We start from the raw sequence: 21,920 nt of genomic DNA on the forward strand, positions 1-21,920 counted from the left end.
AATGATCTGTCCATTTCAGGGAGGTGGATGTTAAAATCCCCTACTATTATTGTATTACTGTCAATGTGTTTCTTTGATTTTGTTATTAATTGTCTTACATAATTGGCGGCTTCCATGTTAAGGGCATAGATATTTACAATTATTAGATCTTCTTGTTGGATAGACCCTTTAAGTAGGATATAGTATCCTTCCTCGTCTCTTATTACAGTCTTTGATTCAAAATATAATTTGTCTTATATGGGGATTGCCACCCCAGCTTTCTTTTGATGTCCATTAGCATGGGAAATGGTTTTCCACACCCTCACTTTAAATCTGGAGGTGTCTTTGGGTCTAAAATGAGTCTCTTGCTGACAGCATATTGATGGGTCTTGTTTTTTTATCTAATGTGATAACCCATGTTTTTTGATTGGTGGCATTTAGCCCATTTACATTCAGGGTAACTATTGAAAGATAGGAATTTAGTGCCATTGTATTGCCTGTAAGGTGACTGTTACTGTATATTGTCTCTGTTCCTTTCTGGTCTATGTTACTTTTAGGCTCTGTCTTTGCCTAGAGGACCCCTTTCAATATTTCTTGTAGGGCCGGTTTGGTGTTCCCAAATTCTTTTGGTTTTTGTTTGTCCTGGAAGCTTTTTATCTCTCCTTCTATTTTCAATGACAGCCTAGCTGGATATAGTATTCTTGGCTGCATATTTTTCTCATTTAGTACCCTGCCATGCCAGTCCTTTCTGGCTTGCCAGATCTCTGTGGATGGGTTTGCTGCCAATCTTATATTTCTACCATTGTAAGTTACAGACCTTTTGTCCAAAGCTGCTTTCAGGATTTTCTTTTTGTCCCTGACACTTGTAAGTTTTACTATTAGGTGTCAGGGTGTTGACCTATTTTTATTGATTTTGAGGGCCGTTCTCTGTGCCTCCTGGATTTTGATGCCTGTTTCTTTCCCCAAATTAGGTAAGTTCTTCACTATAATTTGCTCCAATATACCTTCTGCCCCTCTCTCTCTTTCTTCTTCTTCTGGGATCCCAATTATTCTAGTTTCGTCTTATGGTATCACTTATCTCTTGAATTTTCCCCTCATGATCCAGTAGTTTATCTCTCTTTCTCTCATCTTCTTTATTCTCCATCATTTGGTCTTCTATATCACTAATTCTCTCTTCTGCGTCATTTATCCTAGCAGTTAGAGCCTCCATTTTTTATTGCACCTCATTAGCAGCTTTTTGATTTTGACTTGTTTAGATTTTAGTTCTTTTATTTCTCTAGAAAGGGATGCTCTAGTATCTTCTATGCTTTTTTCAAGCCCAGCTAGTATCTTTATAATCATCATTCTGAACTCTAGTTCCAATATCTTACTAATGTCTTTATTGATTATGTCTCTGGCCGTCAGTACTGCTTCTGGTTCTTTTTTTTTGAGGTGAGTTTTTCTGTCTTGTTATTTTGTCCAGAGAAGAATACATGAATGAGAGAACAAATGCTAAAAGGGTAACAATGACCCCAGAAAAACATACACTAAACAAATCAGGAAAGACCTGTAACTGCGAGGGGATAGAAAGAGAAAAAAGATTAAAAAAAGAATATGATCAGGCTGGTGAATAGGTCAGAGCCACACACTAGATTTTGGGTGTATTTTGGTCTGTTAGAAGAAACTGCCTCCCAAAATTTTGAAGAAAGAAAAACTTACATATATACAAAAGTAAGGGTAAATATGATGAAGGGATGGAATACGAATGTAAAGATGAAAATTTTAAAAAGATTTTAAATAAAGAATTGGTAAGAAGTTGTTTGAAAAAAGCAAGAAAATTAAAGAAAAAAAGGAGAGAATGTGATCAGGTGGGAGACTAGAACAAAGCCATACACTGGACTTAAGGTATATTTTGGCCTGTTAGAAGAAACTGTATCCCAAAATTTTAAAGAAAGAAAATCTTATATATATATACAAAAAATAAGGTTAAATACAATGAAGGGATGGAATATGACTGTAAAGATAAAAATTAAAAAACATTTTAAAGTGGAATTGATAAGAAGTTGGTTGAAAAAAGCAAGAAATTAAAGAAAAAAGAAAAAATAAAGAACATTAAAAAAATAACTTTGGAAGACCAAAGAATCAGAGGAAAAAAGCCATGAATTCTATGTGCAGTATTCCCCTAGCACTGGAGTTCTGTCGTTCACATTGATCGGTAACTTGGTCTTGGCTGGCTGTTCTTGCTGATCTTCTGGGGGAGGGGCCTCTTGCAGTCGTTCTCAAATGTCTTTGCCGGAGGTGGAATTGCCCCACCCTTGCTGGGTCCGGGCTAAGTAATCCACTTGGGTATGCTCTCAGGAGCTTTTGTTCCCTGCAAGCTTTCCATACGGCTTTGGAGGACGAGAGTGAAAATGGCGGCCTCCCAATCTCTGCGCCAATCGCCACCCTGGAGGAGCCGAGAACTCGGGGCTCCACTCCTCAGTGCGCCCCCAGAGAAAAGCAGTCAGTCACTCCTGTCTCCCTGGTCTCTGGCCGCACTCCGTGCTCACCCGGCCTGTGACCAAGCATTTCTATCTCTGGCACCCAACCCTTTCTGGAGTCTCCCAACCCAGCAGAGTCCTGTGGTGCACTCCCATGCCACTCCTCCCTGGGGAGGAAGGGGAGTCTCCCCAGATCTGTCGCTTGTTGTGTCCCTGCTGGAGGAGCAGTGGCCCGACTGTGCTGTGGATCACCGTTTATGGAAACCCCGAGCTGAGAGCCCACTCCTTGGCCCCGTCTCTGCAGCTGGCTTCCCTGCTCCAATACCTGGGAGCTCTGCTGCAGTCAGGCACACCCAGTCTTTCTGTAACCCTGAGGGTCCTGAGACCACACTGTCCCAGCGAGGGTTCCACCCCCCCGCTTAGCCACTGGAGCAATGTCCCTCAGTGGACTTGACTTCTCAAAGTTCTGATTTTGTGCTCCATGGCTCTATCACTTGCCGGTAGCAGCTGACGGAGGCCCCCTCCCCCGCCATCTATCTTCCCGAATATCGCCTTGGGTTCACTCCTCTGCATGTCTTACCTTCTAGAAAGTGGTCGCTTTTCTGTTCATAGGATTGCTACTATTCTTTTCTTCAATCTGTTGAGTTCATAGGTGTTCAGAATGGTTTGATACCTATTCAGCTGAATTCCTGTGACCAGAAAAAATTTAGGTCTCCTACTCCTCTGCCATCTTGCTCCTCCCTCCTAGGCGTGTTTCAATTACTGCAAGGTACTCTTAGTTTTACTAAGAGCTAACACCCTACACTTTCTTATTAGGTCACATTCATTTTCTTTAGCTCAGTGTCTTAAAACAAGTGACTTCCCATGTGAATCTTCAGATTTCTACAAAATGGAATTCTGTTTGGTCTATCACTTTAGGTCTTCACCTGTGCTCAAAATTACTTATAACTTAACAGTGTACAATTTAGAATTGTAGCTCAAATTAAGCTAGTTCACATTTCTGCTATTTTCATCTATGGTCTACTTGAGTAGCAGTAACTGATTCACTCATAAAAAGTAGGTTTGTAAATTCGTGAACATTTTCAAATGTATTGGAATTATCTTCAGCTAAAAACTGAAAACCTCACTCAATGCAATAAACATTTCAATTCAATTCAGAGATAAATTAATAACATCCTAATTTGACTGCCACTCTGAAGATTCATTTGAGAATCACTTCTTTCCCTATCCAAGTCTAATCCCTTCAACCATGTGCAAAATACATTGCCAATTCCTTTTTCATTGATTTTGTTTCATCAGTTTCATCCTGTCTCTTCTTTACCAGATCATTCTCTTACAAATATAAACGTATGCATAATGCTTATTTTCTAATGATGAAGGGGAAAGAGTTGACCTCAACTTTATGACACACTCAAGCTAACCTCCTCACATTCTTCCTTGCCCAAACTTCATTTATATTATTCTTCACCTTCTTGCAGTCTAGTTTCTGCCTCCAAACTCTCAAACCACATTGACTTCACAAGGAAAAAACAATCAAATTAAAAAAAAAAAAAATCCTCACTTTTCTTCTTCCCTCACTTGCCTGTTGAATCACTCTATTGTCTGAACCCAGTAGAAAACAGAGGACACAAATCTGTTGATGCAGTTGGCCTCCTAGCACAAATGAAAATTTCCAACCCAAGTATTCTTGCCAATATCATACCCATTTCTTTGGAACTGCTCCAAACTCATAGTGCTGGCAGAAAAGATGGATTTAAATAGCTGTAGTTGTAACATATATTCCTGTTCTCATGACCACAGCTAGTTAGGGTTGGAACATAATCATTGTCTAAAAAGAATTGATCATATTCTGTTTCCAGGAAATTTGCATTTGGGGCACAGAGAGCCAGACACTTATACGCTGCACCAGTGAGATCTTGTAGAATATGGGCAGGAGCCAGAGACATGGTGAGATGAAGTCTGAACAAGCTGTCTTAAGTAAAGGCATCCTCTCAGCTAGAGGAGACGGGAACAGAAATGCCCAGGAAAAATGAGTTCAGAATCCATTAGCCTCCAGATAGAGTAGCTAACTGATAACTTCCCACTTCTGAATGAGCTCAGTTCTAGTTCCTGTAGAATTTCTATTTTTAAAAAATACGCTTTTTAATTTCAGAAAGTTGCATGGCTTTTCTTCCTTCCAAATGATGCATGATTAAGATAATTCCAAGAAAGGTAACAAATGATTTATTAAAAAAAAAAAAAAAGAAAAATCCTCCCCCCAAAAGTAAATGTTCAAACAGGAGTTTGTATGTTTCTCCAAAAGACAGAGAAAAATACACATTGAAAATAATATATTTTCCAAGTGAATACACTTTACTAAATTATATGGTGTTTTGACTCAATTGCTGTATCCTTGAATAATGCCCAGTTACAGTTTTTAAAGCGTGAGTTTAGCCAGGGATTTATTCCTATAAACCCTCTCTAGACTACCAATCAGATTTTGTTTTTGTTTTTGTTGATTTTTTTAAGATTTTATTTATTTATTTGAGAGAGAGAGAGAGTAAGGGAGGGTACGAGTGGGGGGAGGGGCAGAGGGATTGGCGCCCCACGAATCAGATTTTGAATAAGCATGTAAATCAACACCTGCCAGAAAAGCTTATTGATTATCAACTGATATAAATTTTTTTAAATAACACTAACACCCACTTTTAAGTATTTAGCACAGAATCTAGGGTTTGTATTTACATTCTGTATGCTTTTTTATGTTTCATTTGGACTATAAAGTTATTAAGAAAGGAGACTAGGGGGGTTGCCAGCGTGGCTCAGTCAGTTAAGTGTTTGCATTGGGCTCAGGTCATTATCTCAAGGTCCTGGTATCACGCCCTGCATTGGGGTCCCTGCTCCGTGGAGAGTCTGCCTCTCCTTCTCTCTGCTCATGTTCTCTCTCTCTCTCAATCTCTCAAATAAATAAATAAATAAATAAATAAAATCTTAAAAAAATAAAGGGAGACTAGGTAAACAAGTCTTTTGAGTGCTTCTGAGATATCTAGAAGTTAACTATGGTTAAGTTACCAGAAATTATTTATGTATTTACCTATAGAAATTAATTTCCATTTTTGGAGTCACTGTGGTATATCTATTTAGCAGCAGAAGGTGATGAGAACTCAGGAGTTTTTTGTCTGCTATTTACATAATGTAAAACTAAAACTAAGTCAGTTTCACTGAATACAACCATGTATACTGTGTATAGCACAACTTCACAAAGTACTATTTATATAGACCACGACACGAATGTTCATTTTCTTTCCTAGCTGTGCAATGTAAAATTCGCACAACCATTTTTGGCAATTATGCCACATCTATCAGAACAATTAGATGTTTTAAATTTGTGTTTCTAACATATAAGTTCCAAAAGCAGGATTTTTTGTCCTTTTAGTTCACTGTGTATCCCCAGCACCAAGACTGGTGTCTAGGATATGATAATATGTTATTGCATGGATAATGATAAAACCAAAAGTACTGAAATCATTTGTATTATTTATCTAAGGAAAAAGAGAATTCTGACTTCACTCTAGATTTACTATATAACCACATCAAGCACTGGGCATAAAAATTGACTATTAGAAACATAATATGTTAGAACCATCATTGTTGATTCACATCTAGTCACAAGACTAAATGGGCATACTAAATTCAGGATGTACACAGGGAAAACTCCAATCCTATACTCTGAATCCAACTCTCAAATAGATGTTCTCTCATAAATTTTGGCCAATAATACTTAGAGGAAAAGCTTGCATGACAAAAAAAGATAAGATAGAGGATTCACAGAGTATTTTGTCTGGTCTACACAGTGGTAAATAATAATTCAATTAAAAGCTTGAAAATTAAATAAAACCTAAAGCTCACTTTGAGGTTTTAATTAAACTTGTTCTTATTGGATTGTCTAACTTGTAGAGGAAATAGAAATTATAAAGTATGGAAATATGGATGTATACTACTTAAAATCATGTACTTTGTAAGACATCAGTGTATTGGTTTCATGACATTTTCATTGTGAAAATTAATATTTACCAAGTCAGTTTCTTGTGCCTGAATAATTTATATATGATATATTTCAATACATGCTAGATGACAGTGCATGTTATTCATGAGGAATTAGATAGCTATATGTCTGCTAGAGTTCATACAAAAGTTAACATAGAAGGAAGGAAAGACAAATTAGTAAAACCATTAATTGTGTTGCTGAGTCTAATCATTTGTTTGTTTTAGCTAGAATTTTCTGCCTTTATTACGGTCATTAGCACTTGACAGTGAATAATCTTGTGTTGAAAATTCCTAATTAGGTTATGATTTTTTTTTAATTTTTTTAATTTTTTTTTAATTTGTTGCAAAACCTGAGATTCTGTCAATATGGGTGGATACAGTGATTCTTATAATCAAGTCATGGGGTCTAACTTAAGACAAGAAATTATTTTCCATAATAACAGAACTATGAATAGAGTCCATAATTTTGCTGATGGTTCTTCCCTCTGCAGACATTAGCCGTGTAAAGGCAAGAGCATGTTGTAAATCAAGTAATGCTTCCATTAATCATACTGGGAGTTAAGTGTATGTCATGAGAATGAATCCCCTTAGGTATTTAAAATGAGTTTTGGTTACTATACATCTGTTGATGTAGCTTGGTAAGGTATTTTCACACTTTCAAAGAATCGCCCCTTTCGGCAAGATTAAATAAGAAAGCATCAGATGAGCATGCTTTGCCAAGAGCCTGAATTTCAAACGCTCCTGAGGACTCCAGAAAGCATGTGAGGCAGCATCTGTAAAATGTGTGCACGAGGCTGGGAGAATGATCCAGAACGCCTGCCCCTCAGGTAACTTAGAGACACCCAGCATAACACACTTGCTGCCAGCTCCTTGCTGGATCTCCACCAGATCTCTGGAGGCAAGGCAGAGTCCTTCACCCGGCGCAAAAATGAGAAATCTGTCTTCTTGCCAGGTTTAGGTAAATATTATGAATTGAATTGTCTGACTTTTTTTTTGTAATTAAGACATATTTAGATCCAGCAAATGCAAATAGCTTCTTAATTTAGGCTATTGCTATCTTTATGAAGCAAAAAAAGGAAATTATTGGATGCCCTTACAAAGATTAAAAAAGAGGAGGAAGAAAAAATCCAAACAAAGTTATTTAGAACTCGTTGCATTCTTCACGATGTTCAGGTTTCTCTATAATCAAATTCAGGATTAAAGGTTTTACCATATAAATGCAGAGATACTTCTGCACTGAAACATTCTTCATTTTTATGTAATTGGAATTTCAGTATAGTTGGATCCATAATACTTAATGGTATAAGGATAATAAAAATGAAGGCTAAGAGGCAAGAGAGAAGACTGGGGGGGAATAAATAAGTGCGTATGGGAGACACCATTGATTTTAAGAATATTTAATATTAATAATAAGGATAGTAAGGGCCAGAGAGTGAAAGGAAAAGAAATAGACGAAGTCACAAAAAGAGCTTTTGTCAAAGTTTCATACGAAGAATAATATTAGAAAAAGAAAAAGAAACCAAGAGTCTAGAGGTACTAGTTTTTCACAGTTGAAGTGTGGAAACTAGAGATAAAGAGCAGTAATATATGGGTGAGGATGTATGTGCCTCAGGATGGATACATTTCATCATGACTAGTCACATTTAATATTTAAATAAATGGCAAAAAAATACATAATAAGATTCATAACTTTGAAAATAACACCAAACTTCTGGGAAGACAGCAAAATATCAAGTTAATGGCTACAAACGAAGAAGATTTTATGAGGCTGTGCAGGTGGTTGAAAAAGTGGCAAAGAAATTTGAACACATTCAAGTGTAAGATAATATGAATCCTGAAGTATAATAAGAATGCATGTGTAAGATGTCAGTTAGACCAGGAAAAGGAGTTAGGCATCATGTCTCTGATGACAGTAATCCAATATGCTATGTGTTAAAAACACAATCCAAAAATACATCATCACTGAAAAAGGCACTGGAAGCCAACAGAAGACAATGGCTAGGTATTACAGTGTATCTAACGTGGCAAGTACTACTCTGGGCTCTAAGGGTAAAACACCAGATAAGGTCCAATTTCATGGAACTAGAGTCCAATGTAGAGCAAAGACTAATACTAGTAAGTATATTTCAGGAATGTCAAAGCACGCACCTGGAATTTTCTTCCTGCAGATGTAAGCAGAGCTCACTTCTTCTGCTTCTTCAGGTTTGGGCTCAAATCCTATCTTCTGAAGGAGGCTCTTCCTGAACATCTATTTAAAATTACAACACTGTTCCCTATGTTTAAAACTCTTCCACATGAGTCTTAGCAACAAGCTTTTAGATATGACACCAAAAGCAAAGGCAACAAAATAAAAAAACAAGCAAGACTACATCAAACTAAAAAGCTTCTGTGCAGCAAAGGAAACAATCAACAAAATAGAAAGGCAACCTATGGAATGGAAGAAAATATTTGCAAACCATACATCTCATAAGGGATTAATATCCAAAATATTAAGAAATTCATACAACTGATTAACAAAACTACAAATAATCCAGTTAAAAGTGGGCAAAGGACCCCAAGAGACAATTTTCCAAAGAAGATATTCAAATGCCTACGTACATGTAAAGGTGCTCAAAATCATTAATTTTATTAGGGACATGCAAGTCAGAACTACAATATCACCTCACTCCTAGTAGAATGGCTATCATCAAAAAGACAAGAGATAACAAATGCTATCAAGAATGTGGAGAAAAGGTAACCCTTGTGCTCTGTTAGCAAGAATGTAAACTAATTCAACCACTATGGAAAATAGTAAGGAGGTTCCTCAAAAAATTTAAAAATAGAACTACCCTCTGATCCAGCAATTTCACTTCAGGGTGCATATCCAAAGGAAATGAAATAATCATCCTGGAGGAATATCTGCACCCCCATGTTCACTGCAGTGAACTTGGCTATTATTCACAATAGCCAAGATATGGAAAGAACGTAAGTGTCCATCGACAGATGAATGGATAAAGAAAATGTGATACAACATATAAATAACAAAACTGGAAAAATGCCAAAAAAAACACAAAATAATTCTCCCAAATATGACATTTTGTCCAAGAATTCTGACTTGCAACTATTGCAGATCATTTTAAAAATTTTTATCCATGAGAGTTTGAGAGTAAGGAGTTTGGAAGACCTACAGATTACTAGAAATGCAGAATCTCAGTTGCAACCCAGACACACTGCCTCGAAATATGCATATTGACAATGTCCTCAAGTAAAATTTATGCATATTAAAGTATGATAAGCATTGCAAAAAATAAAAATAGAAAAATAAAAATAAATAAAATTGCAACACTGTTACAGTTGCCTAACACTCTCTGGTTTCTTGCTTTATTTTTTTTTCTATATAATACTTCTCACCACTAACATGTCATTGAGTTTACCTATCTATTTGTTTATTACCTATGTCTGCCAACTAGAATATACATTTTATGCAGCCACGGGGTTTTGTCTGTTTATCTACTGCTATATCCCCACTGTTTAGAAGAGTCTTAGGAACTACAGGTACTTAATAAATTTTGTAGACTTAATGAGTAATGTTATGTTTTGAAGAAACAAAACTAAACCAATTGGATGGAAATTGTTTGGGGTTGAAGTTTACGTTAGATTGTGTGGTCCAGAGAACCATTTAAGTAGATGATGAGAAATGAGAAAGAGTCTGCCCTGTAAAGATGTGGGGAGAGGCAATGTCATAAGGAAACAGCAAGTTCAGAAGCCAAACGCAGGTATGAAGTAAGAGAAGGGCTGTAAGGAGGGGAGTGGTTGGTGGGGGTGGGGAAAGGAGAGAAGATGGAACCATTAGGTAAGCAGCAGCCAAATTAGGTATTGCCTTGTAGGCCATAAAGTATTTGAATTATATTTTGAATACAATTAGATACTGTTAAAACTAAAAAACAAAAACAAAAGAGAACAAACAAGCAAACAAACAAAAAACCCCACAACTCTTAAGCTGTTACATAGGATATTGGTAAAAGGAATACAGTGAAGAATAGTAGAAACAGAGAGAGCCTCCAAGAAGTTTTTACAGTGGTGCAAATATTAGGTTAAGGCAGTGTAATAACATTGGGAATAGTGAGAGAGGGGCAAGATCCCAGTCAAATCCTTATTTAACTCACAAGCTTGGTGATATTGGCCAAGTTCTTAATCACTACAAGCTTTGGTTTGTTTATCAAAAAAATGGGATTAATAAATTTCTTAACTTCAAGTCTTGGATGATTGGATGATTAGATCATGGTCAAATGTTTTCAGGTTAAGAAAACCTTAAATCTGATGGTTTTTGCATGGACTAATTCTCCAGATGTAAAGATATATGTACATTATTAGAAACACATGGTAGGACACCCACTAGATATAAATAACAGATACGACATTTATTCCCTCTTGGAATATATGATTCAGAGCACTTAAAATTTGGACATATGCCTGAAAACCACCTGCAGATGAAACAAAATACCTCCGAGAGACTCAGAAACTGGTCATATCAAGAGCACATGCTCTGTTCTGATTTCAGCTCCTCTTCTAGATTCAGTGCTCTTCATAAACCTGCTTTTAGAAATGAATGCATAAGGTGAGGAGTCCTTCTGCCTAAACCTTGTCAGAATTCTAGCATCTGTTCCGTTCAGAGAAAACACAAACTAAAAGATTTTATTATTGTTGTTCACCTTATATTGATAAAGTTATTCTTGAAAAGTTGTATATTCACAATTAAGACACAAAGAGCAAGAACGTATGTGGATATTATACAAAAACTAGGTTATAATATTGATAACATACTCTCTTCTGTGTTGTCATATTTATTTTCAAAAACTAAATTGAAGACATATATTAAATTAAGATTTTCTTAATATGACTGTCATTTTAAATATCATTTTCATCACCATGGAGTAACACCTAAATCCATAATCAACCGTGAAGCAATATGTAAAACACTGAAAGAAAAATGAAGGGCTCAAATAAAAGTATAAAACACTAAAAATCATAAATAATAAACGGTTACACTGCAACATAATCCCTTTATCAATATCCAAGGCTCTAAGACTTATTTATTCTCTTATTCTTACAGAAAGAGCCCAAATTTGATTTATTTATCTCATCTCAATTAAGGAAAAGCTGCCAAATCTGTTTGTACAATAAATCCCAAAGATCTATTAAGAAAAATAATCCAAACATGGAAACAAGGCAGAAAATGGCTATGTGTCTTTAATATCATACTGGAGTACTGTATATTAGGCTCACCCAGTATTAATTCTCTAGGGGAATGCACCTTTTTGTTTGACTTGCCATTTACTACTGATTTATGCCCAGAATTTATTAAGGTTAGTATTAACTTGTATATTGTTGTCTAGTAGAGAAGCAAGTGATTTCTGTTCAATATAAAAGATAACCACAAAATTTACAGTTTTAATGACCTATAGGACATTACACAATTTTGTTTCTAGCTTAGCAAATTTATTTCATTATGCCCTTCCCAACTAACTATAAAAATTCATATGTCTCAGATGTTCTCAATCAACCTTACCATCCTCCTGGGTCCTCCATTAATGAGTCAAATACATCTTTGATATGTGCTCACTCTATATATTTGTTTGAAACATGATTTTGACAAGGAAAGTGACACCTTGACAATTTTCAAGCTTCCATCAAAATGTTGAAACAGATTAAGCTTAATTTCTAAAAAGACTATCCAGTGCAATTTTATTTCCCATTGGATTTTGGATTAACTCCCAAGGTGCCCTATTTTACCGTTACTGAATTTCCCTCTCTCTCTCTGGCTTTATTTTTGTTTCTGGTTCTTGGCAAAGTTCTGGTTCTTCTGATGGTTAGTTCATGCTAAAAAAAGAAAGAAAGAAAAAATCATTCCCCATAGGGAACAGGAATGGTTGAGAATAGAATTTTGTGGTCTAACCATTTGGTGATCTCCAGTGGGAACTTCTCTCAGGTTAGAAATGAAAGAACATTTATTTGTTAGTCTTTTTCTTTGTTTTGCTTTTTATCCACAATGACTTTTTAATCCATTAAAACATTTCATGCTCACTGGAAAAGATAAACACTTTTGAGATCTGGATAAGTGAGCTTTTATGTTCTGTTTAGATCTGACCTTGGTTAAGGTGCAGACCAGAAGCTGCAAGTTCTCTTGTGTCTCAGTATCATTAATTGAGGAAAGCCTTTACCCCTTGTGTAAGAGTTTGAAATATTTTTGTTCCTCATTAAGTGTACACAAATTTGATTATAATTTCTTTTACATAAAATAATTTCTATATTTACATTTTATAGAAAAGAAAATAAAGCAAACAATAAAAAGTAACGTAAGATTTCTAGGGATGGGGACGGAAGGAAATGACCTCCCAAATTTAAATGTGTTGGTCTTAAACTAAAACAAACTTCTCTCAAATCGACTAACTCCGAACCATATTATATAAGAATTCAAGTTTATATAATCAGGGTGAATCCTTGGTAAAGACTAGTTTTATATTTTGGTTAAAAACATTAGCTTTTCTCTGTCTTAATTATTTGAATTATGATACAAATATGCATCATTTTTAAATATGCCTTGGGCTTGCATCTCATAAAAGTATTAGTTAATATGAACTTTCTAAACTTCTTATATTGCTACAGATCACATAAACTAACAGTACTCCTACATTAATGTTTAAGATTATAGAATATGTGTATTGTTAAAATACATTAAATTATACTTTTAGTGAACTTTTAAAAAATTCAGCAGTGATTATACTCTCTGGGATGTCAGCTTAAACATAATAACTCAGATTATTAGTTAATTTAAAATCCTGGGACAAAATTAGATTGAGTTAATGGTAATTTTTGGATACCTGAATAATTTCTAAGTAAGAAAAAATTCAGAATTCTTGCTCAATTAATATATATCTAATTTTATAATTAAAAATGTCATAGAATAACTGTACCTTTTGGTTTTGTTTATAAATATGTTTATTTTTTCCATTCCAGAAAATGTTAAAGAAATAGTTCAAGCTGTAATAGTTCTTACTATATATTTTGTGGGCTTTGCTCATGTGCTAAAATATTAGTTCTTAGTGGCCTACCTCCCAATTTTCTCTGCGATATAGAAATTAATTCATTTGCTTAAGAGTCTAGGAACAATAATGTCAAAGAAATACAAGTGAAGGTAATGGGATGTCTCCCTCTCCTTCCTCTATCCCTCTCTTTCCCCCGCTGCAAGGGAAAATAGTTTTGTCCTAACCTAAAACAAAATGTCAGCTTGTTCCAGAATAGGAAAAAGATACAGTGTAAGATAAAACTTAAGTAGTACTACAATTTGTAGAATATTTAAGGGAAGTTAATTTTATTTGCCTTGGTTTACAGTTTATTTTGAGTTGAGTTGTGATCCCCCAGAAGATATATTAGAGTCCTAATCTCTAGGTCACTTGTAAATGTGACCTTATTTAGAAATAGTCTTAACAGATATAATCAAGTTAAGATGAGATCCTTAGGGTGGGCCCTAATTTAGTATAACTGGTGCCCTTAGAAGAAAAGGAGATTGATACAGAGGGGAGAATACCACATGAGGAAGTAGAGACCCAAAGGGAGGAAGAAGTCCCTGTGAAGATGGAGACAGGCATTGGAGCCAAGTTGCCACAGGCCAAGGAATGACTGGGGCCACCAATAGTTGGAAAAGGCAAGAAAGAATCCTCCCTTAGAGGCTTCAGAGGGAGCTTGGCCCTGCTTACAGACTTCTAGCTTCCAGAATTGTGAGAGAAAATTTCTGTTATTTTAAGCTACCCAAATGCAATAATTTGTTATGTCAGCTCTGGAAAACTAATATACAATATGTGTATATATTGAATCTGGAAAGAAATAGTGATGTGTATCAAAACATCAAAGTTGACTCTTTTAAGGGTTTGTTCATTAAAAAGGAAAACATTGTGGACTCTCTATTGCTAAAAGTTATATTAAAGCAAAACTGGGGCACTTGGGTGGCACAGTTGGTTAAGCACCCAACTCTTGATTTCAGGTCTGGTCGTGATCTCAGGGTTGTGAGATTGAGCCCAATGTGGGGTTCTACGCTCAGTGCAGAGTCTGCTTAACATTTTCTCTCCCTCTCCCTCTGCCCCTCCAGCTTATGCTCTCTCTCTCTCTCTCAGATAAATAAATAAATCTTTAAAAAAAACACTACAATTTTGGTTCTCTCATGGATAAAATGACTAACTGATCTTAAGAGTATTTAGTCTGTTCTTAACAAATAATAATAAATAGTAATTTTTACCTTTTGGATAAACTTCCATATAATAGGGATAGTATTTTGCCATGATAATTTCCTGTGGCTTATACCGACTTGGTTTTATCTTTGATTATTTCTAAAAGCAAACAATGAGAAGTGCCTGGGTGGCTCAGTCAGTTAAGCACCCAATTCCTGGTTTTGGCTCAGGTCATGATTTCATGGTCATGGGATCAAGCCCTGCATTGGGCCCCATGCTCAGCACCTCAGTCTGCTTCAGATTCTCACTCTCTGTCCCTCTCTGCATGCCCACTCTCTTGCTCTCTCTAAAATAAATAAATAAATAAAATCTTTAAAAAAAAAAGCAAACAGTGAGTATTATCTGCTTCAGAAAGAGCTATGTTTCTTTAAATTTGTGTCTTTGATAATTCATTTGATTTTGCCATCTCAAGATCATATCCTAAATTTAAAAAATATATAATTTTCAAGATGTCTTTTATATCCAAAATTATCTTTGATATTTCCCAAATGGCTGTTTGCAATAATCATAATCATTTTTTTTTTCTTTCATCTCAAAAAAGGAGGATACTAGAAGTAATTAGATTTATTTCGGTGCTTCTTTCTCATTAATTAGCTCAACACTAGTGTATGATCTACAAGGTAAGAGGTGTCTGATAAAAGGTGAGGCTTAGCCTTTCTTGGGTTAATTCTGTACAAGAAAAGATTACAGATATAATATTTTTTTAAAGATTTTATTTATTTATTTGACAGAGAGAGACACAGTCAGAGAAGGAACACAAGCAGGGGGAGTGGGAGAGGGAGAAGCAGACTTCCCACGGAGCAGGGAGCCCGATGCGGGGCTCGATCCCAGGACCCTGGGATCATGACCTGAGTCGAAGGCAGATGCTTAACAACTGAGCCACCCAGGTGTCCCATGATACAATATGTTTTAAAGATGATATCCTTTACAAGATGTATCAGTCTCCCTGGAAATGTATCAATGCCTTCATCCTCCATGCTATGTTCTTACCCTCAAGGGAAACACTGATCAGTTTCTTAGAAAAAGCGTTATTTATTTCACTCCAAAACAATCTTGTCCATTCTTGCACTGTTGGTTGCGGTAATGACATAACCAGCTCTATTCAGTCTATCATCAACGGGGCATTTCTACCTTCCCCCTCATGCTGGCCTGAAGGCTCTGCCACAAACTACAGATTTTGTTGAGTTTTCAACAATGAAGGACAGTCTCAAGGCCTTTCTGGGAAAACAGCGATAACTGTACTAGGTATTATTAACTACTGTTACATCAAGAAAAAGATTCATATATGTGGGTTTCTGAGTTGTCATTGCTTAGAAAACTGTCAGACTATACTGAGAACTGAATCAGGATTTTCTTTCTCTTTTTAGTTAAGAAACACATGACTCAGGAGGGCAGGCTGCCTGCTCAAAATCCAGTGGAAGAAGAATTAATGAAGAAGTGAATGAGATGCTGTAGGAAATCTAATTGTGGTTACTCTTTATTGAATGTATGATGGTGTTGCTGCTACAAGCTCATATTCTATTTTGTAGAGAAAAAAACTTTTTACTCCTGATCCATTTCTAACCCTAAATTCAAGAGACTATGCTTTTGTAAACTGAAATAAAATATTCTTTAATAATACATTTTTCCTGACCCCTCATAATTCAGAAGCAACACTTTTACTAGTTCTTTATTTTCTTGTTTTTCTTCTCTTTTGTCATTTGACACTAGTTCTTTACTTCCAGTGTCAATGTTATTATTTTCATAGGTTTAATAAGAATTGTCATGCTGTTTACAAGAATATAATTGCAGAGACTGATTGTGTAACCAGAGGCATAAATGGAGTGTCAAATTTTATTTGATCACCTATGATAATGCCACTATTAAGGACAAATATTATACTTCATATATGGAATTAGTGCCTACAAAGCCCTCCCAGGAAACAGGTCTGGTAATTATTGTTCTATGGTTTACATAGTTTCCAGGCCTTACAGGTAATAAAGAAGGTTACTTCCTAGCAGGCTAGGAGCAAGGATTTGAGAAGTGGGGAATTTACCTTTAATTATAGGTACCACAAATAAATCTTTGGAGATGAATTTTGGCAATCGATTTTGGAAAATAAAAAAAAAAAAAACAGAGTGAGTAAAAAGAAACTGCTCGGAAAAATAGAGAATATTGAAAATACAATCCTAGTTTATACAATTTCCAAATGAAAATTAATTATCTGCTTTAATAATTGCTCAATGTTGTATAGGTCTAGATTAGTTAATCATACTACAAGGAAGCTTGTATGGCTCATTAGATTTTTTCTATACCTATGTAAATTATTTAGGCCAACAACAACAAAAAATGATAATAAGATTTTTTGTAAAAATATTTGGAGATTATTTATAATAAAAATTGTTAAGAAAAAAAATCCAAAATATAAAAATAAGGCAATAGGATGGTTAAGTGCCCTTACCATGTCACCTTGGGCATTGTCTAATTAGCCTACTCAAGGATCATTAATTCTACAAAACAGGGGTTGGCAAATTATAGTACATTGGTCAAATTCAGCCCACCACTTTTTTTTTTTAAGACCAACAAGTTGAAGAGAATCTTTACATTTTTAAAGTGTTATAAAAGTCAAAGTAAAGTGAATATGCAGCTTGTAAAACTTAAATGTTTACTATTAGGCCTTTCACAAAAAAGTCTACTAATTTGCTCTAGAATATGTTTTTGTCTGATTTGAAATTTAGTATTTGTTAAGGCCTGAAGTCTGAGAAGTTGATGTAAATTTGTAGCTTTTTGTCCCTTAGAAGGCAAATTATTTCTATATGGTAAGAGAGGTAATACGTTAAGTTTTTAAGAGAGGTAAGTTTAAGAGAGGTAAATGTTAAGTTTTTACTGACTTATTGTATATGAACTGATTTTATCTGTAATATAGCAAACTTATTTTCATCCTGAAAGATTATATAAATTGTTGTTTTTCAAACTCTTCTCTTTGTTTTAGGATTTATTTATTTATTTATTTATTAGAGAGAGAGAGAGAGAAAGAGAGAGCATGTGAGGGGGAAGGGACAGAGAGAGAGAGAGGGAGAGAGAATCCTCAAGCAGACTCCCCACTGAACATGGAGCCCCATGTGGGACTTGATCTCAAGACCCTGAGATAATGACCCAAGCTGAAATCAAGAGTCAGCCACTCAAGCCACTGAGCCACCCAGGTGCCCCTCAAACTTTTCTTAAAGGAGCTTTGCCATTCTTGATCTATGAGTTTTTTTTATTTTTTTAAAGATTTTATTTATTTATGTGACAGAGAGAGACAGTGAGAGAGGGAACACAAGCAGGGGGGAGTGGGAGAGGGCAAAGCAGGCTTCCTGCTGAGCAGGGAGCCTGATGTGGGGCTCGATCCCAGGACCCTGGGATTATGACCTGAGCAGAAGGCAGACGCTTAAAAACTGAGCCACCCAGGTGCCCCTGATCTATGAGGTTTTGTATATATATATTTCTCAATGATGTCTTTCTATATGATTTTATATGCATACACACATTTACATACACACATATATGTGTGTGAGTGTATATTACACATTGCTGTCAAAAGCACAAATAAGAGATATACATATATTAATAACTACTGAGATCACCATTATTAACTATTATATATAAAAGAGGCTCCATGAGTTAGTGATTTGTTACTATAGAAAATTTTAATCTTTTTTTAGAAAAGGAAAATTTGAATATATAAGATTTTAAAAAGTTCCTTAAAAATATAAGTTAAATAAACATTTAAAACCAAAAGACAAGTTAGAAATTTGTATTTATATGCTATAAAACTGACAAAGATTGTCTTTAAGCGCTTTGAGGGCTCTTAGACAGTCATATGAAAATATAAATATTTTAGGTTCTAGAAATGGGCAAACTATATGAACAAGCAATTTGAAAAAGAAAATATAAATAGTATACACACAGATATGTTTACCTTCACTGGTAAAGGAACTGGTAAGGGCTACTTACACATTGCTATGAAAAGCACCAATAAGAGATATATGTAACTAACATTGCATTAGTAACTATTATACATTATTATTATATAAAGAAGCTCCTTCCTAAATAAGTTAAGGGGTGTGCTACTACATTTCAAGACTTTTGAAGTGCACAAATCCAGTGTTAAAATTCAATGTTATAACAGCTGTAGAAAGAGATTGAATATAATGAGATGATTACTTTTCTCCTAAAAATACTCCACACATGGGGCGCATGGGTGGCTCAGTCATTACCAATTCAAAGAAATGTTTTGTTATCATTAAAAATAATTAGTAAGAAGACTATTTAATAATTTGGATGCATTCTATTTTGTAATACAATAACGGAAATAGTATAATTATATTATTATATTTAACATGTGTATGCAAAAAAGTTAAGAATGAAATACTCCAAAATTCAAAATTTTATATTTTCCAAATACTATGCAATATTGTTAAATTTTGTATTATCAAATATTTAATTAATAATTCAAAAAACAATATATGAGTACCTTATATGTATTGGTTACATTGAACTAATGATAGCCAAATACATATTAAAGTATGAATGAATGCTTTTAATTCACTAAATTCGGATATCCTCAATACCTGGTATAATTACACAATAGAGGTCAAGTGACTGAAACATCAAATTTATCCCAAAAGACAAATCAATTTGAGCTACTCTTACTTTGACAATTTTAGCTTTTATTTAGTTTTTCTTTTGGTCCTGTGAAGAGTTGCAACTAATCTTAGAAGGATAAATCTCTCTCTGTTTTGCAAAATTGACATGTCTACATATTATAATCACATGAACTTTGTTTTAAGATCACATAGGTTTTAGAGGCAACTAATGGGAATGAAACAATGTTCCTGAGTGTAATGTGGAGCATCTTATACAATGTTAAGAAAGCAAGAAGAGCTAGGATCCTCCAAAGCAGTGTTTAATAGTGTACCCCCAGGTCTGACATTCTCTTCCATGCTACATCTAACAAGTTTGCTTTTAAATAAAGATATCAATACATTATATTGACATTGAAGGATGCTTCTCACCACTGTAGAAACAAGATTCAAGGAAAGGTGCACTGAGGAAGGATCAGTGATGGACTCCAGGTCAAAGGAGATTCCCTTGTTAATAAGGATGTGATGTGACCATAAGAGAGGACAGTGGGGCATTGCTGTCTTCAGCGTCATCCCCACGACAGTGCAGAAGTACATAGGCTGCTGCATTAAATGCAGAGTGGTGCTCAGATGTGGAGTGGGTGATGTGAAAAAGCACAAGCTCATCAGAGGGCTGTGCCACTGTGGTTCAGAGCACTTCTTGTTAGACCGTAAGCATTCACATCCCAGCTCTACATATAATTAACCGTATCCCTTGGCCAATAACCTATCCCGGTGGTTCTCAAAGCTTCGCTATGCATCAGAATCACCTAGAGACCTACTGAAAACACAGGTTGCTGCTTTCCAACCCCAAAGTTTCTAATTCAGGATGTCTGAGATTTGGCTCAAAAATTTGAATTTTCCAAGGGATACCAATAACTGTAATCTGAGAGCACACTTTGAGATCTAGCACTTACCATCATTATACTCATCTATAAAATACTAATAATCAGAGGGTCGGTATAAGGATTAAGCGAAAGAATCTATCTGGGGCTCTTATGTTTGCTGTTGTATGACAAGCACTGTCATTAACTAAAATGAATGTAGAGTATTAATGCATACGTTCAATAAATTTTATTGAGTACTCTGTTCTAGGCCAAACAGTTACAGCAATGAACGGATCAAATTATGGTAATCCTGCCATCATGGAGCTTACATGGAGCTACCATTTTAATCAGGGATGTGCAGCAGACAATGTTTGTGTCCCCTCCCACATCCAAATTCTCTGAGGAACCTAATCCCCAGGATGATGGTGTCTGGGATAGAAACTTTAGGAGGTGATTAGGTCATTTAGGGCAAAGACCTCATGAATGGGATTCTTGTACTTGGAAAAAAGACCCCAAAGAGCTCTCTTTGTGAGGACACACAGAGAAGACAACTCTCTATAAAGCAATAAGCTGGTTCTCACCAGACCCCTAATCTGCCTTGATCTTGGACTCCAGCCTCCAAAACTGTGAGAAGTCAACTCTGCTGTTATAAGCTGCTTAGTCCACAGTATTCTGCTATGGCAGTCTGGACAGACAAAGACAGGGTGACAAAGAGTAAAGTAATAATTAAGAAAAGTGAGGTAGTGTGTCAGATGGTTATTCAAGTTGTATAAATGCTATGGTTGCTGGTGGTGTCAGGGGGCTGGTGAAATAGGGCTGTTGGGCAAGGTCTTTCTGAAGGTGATATTTATATAAATACCTGGAGGAAGTGAGGGAGGAAACCACTCAGGCAGTGGGACAAGAATCTTCTAGGTGGAGAGAATAATACTATTTTTGCAATATGTAATTCTATTAAAAGAAGAAGGAGAGTGAGAAATAGAAGAGAAACTGTAGGTGTGTAAGGAAAAATCCCAAAAGGATATATATGAGAAAGTGAACAAGGATCATTTTTCAGAATCCATACGATTTTTTTTCTTATTTTGTTTTTGTTTATCTTGCGGTGTCAGCTACATAATATGTGGAGTCTATTGCTAGATGAAAATGTCAAACCCTTGTTCAAAAAGCTGGAAATGTGTTGTTAGTAGTTCAGAAATACAAAGCTGTCTCTTTTCTTGAACATTCCTTCTCTCAATTTGCTAGGGTATTTTTTTTGTTATTTAATGTCATTCTAAGTAAAGAAAGTAAAAATTTTAAATTATTAGCCTACACTGTACCATTCTTCATTATACCACACAATTTCAGTTTTAAATGAAAGTATAAGAGCAGTTGATTTTGGGGGCGCCTGGGTGGCTCAGTGAGTTAAGCGTCTGCCTTTGGCTCAGGTCATGATCTGGAATCCTGGGATCGAGTCCCACATCGGGCTCCCTACTCAATGGAGAGTCTGCTTCTCCCTCTGCCTCTGCTCCTTGCCCTGCTCTTTCTCTCTCTCTCTCAAATAATAAGTAAAATCTTAAAAAAAAAAAAGCAGCTGATTTTCATTAGATCGCCAAAATTTCATAATTCCTATTTCAGAGTTTGTGCACACCCGTATATCTCTTTACTACCAGAACAGTGGAAACACTGCATAACATTAACCCAACCTTATCCCACTTCCAGCTATGGGCACATCCTACCAGTACTTTC

The sequence above is a fragment of the Callorhinus ursinus genome, unplaced genomic scaffold (genome assembly GCF_003265705.2).
Source record: "Callorhinus ursinus isolate GAN/ISIS: 27379988/994484 unplaced genomic scaffold, GSC_fseal_2.0 scaffold9, whole genome shotgun sequence".
In the NCBI taxonomy this organism is placed as follows: domain Eukaryota; kingdom Metazoa; phylum Chordata; class Mammalia; order Carnivora; family Otariidae; genus Callorhinus; species Callorhinus ursinus.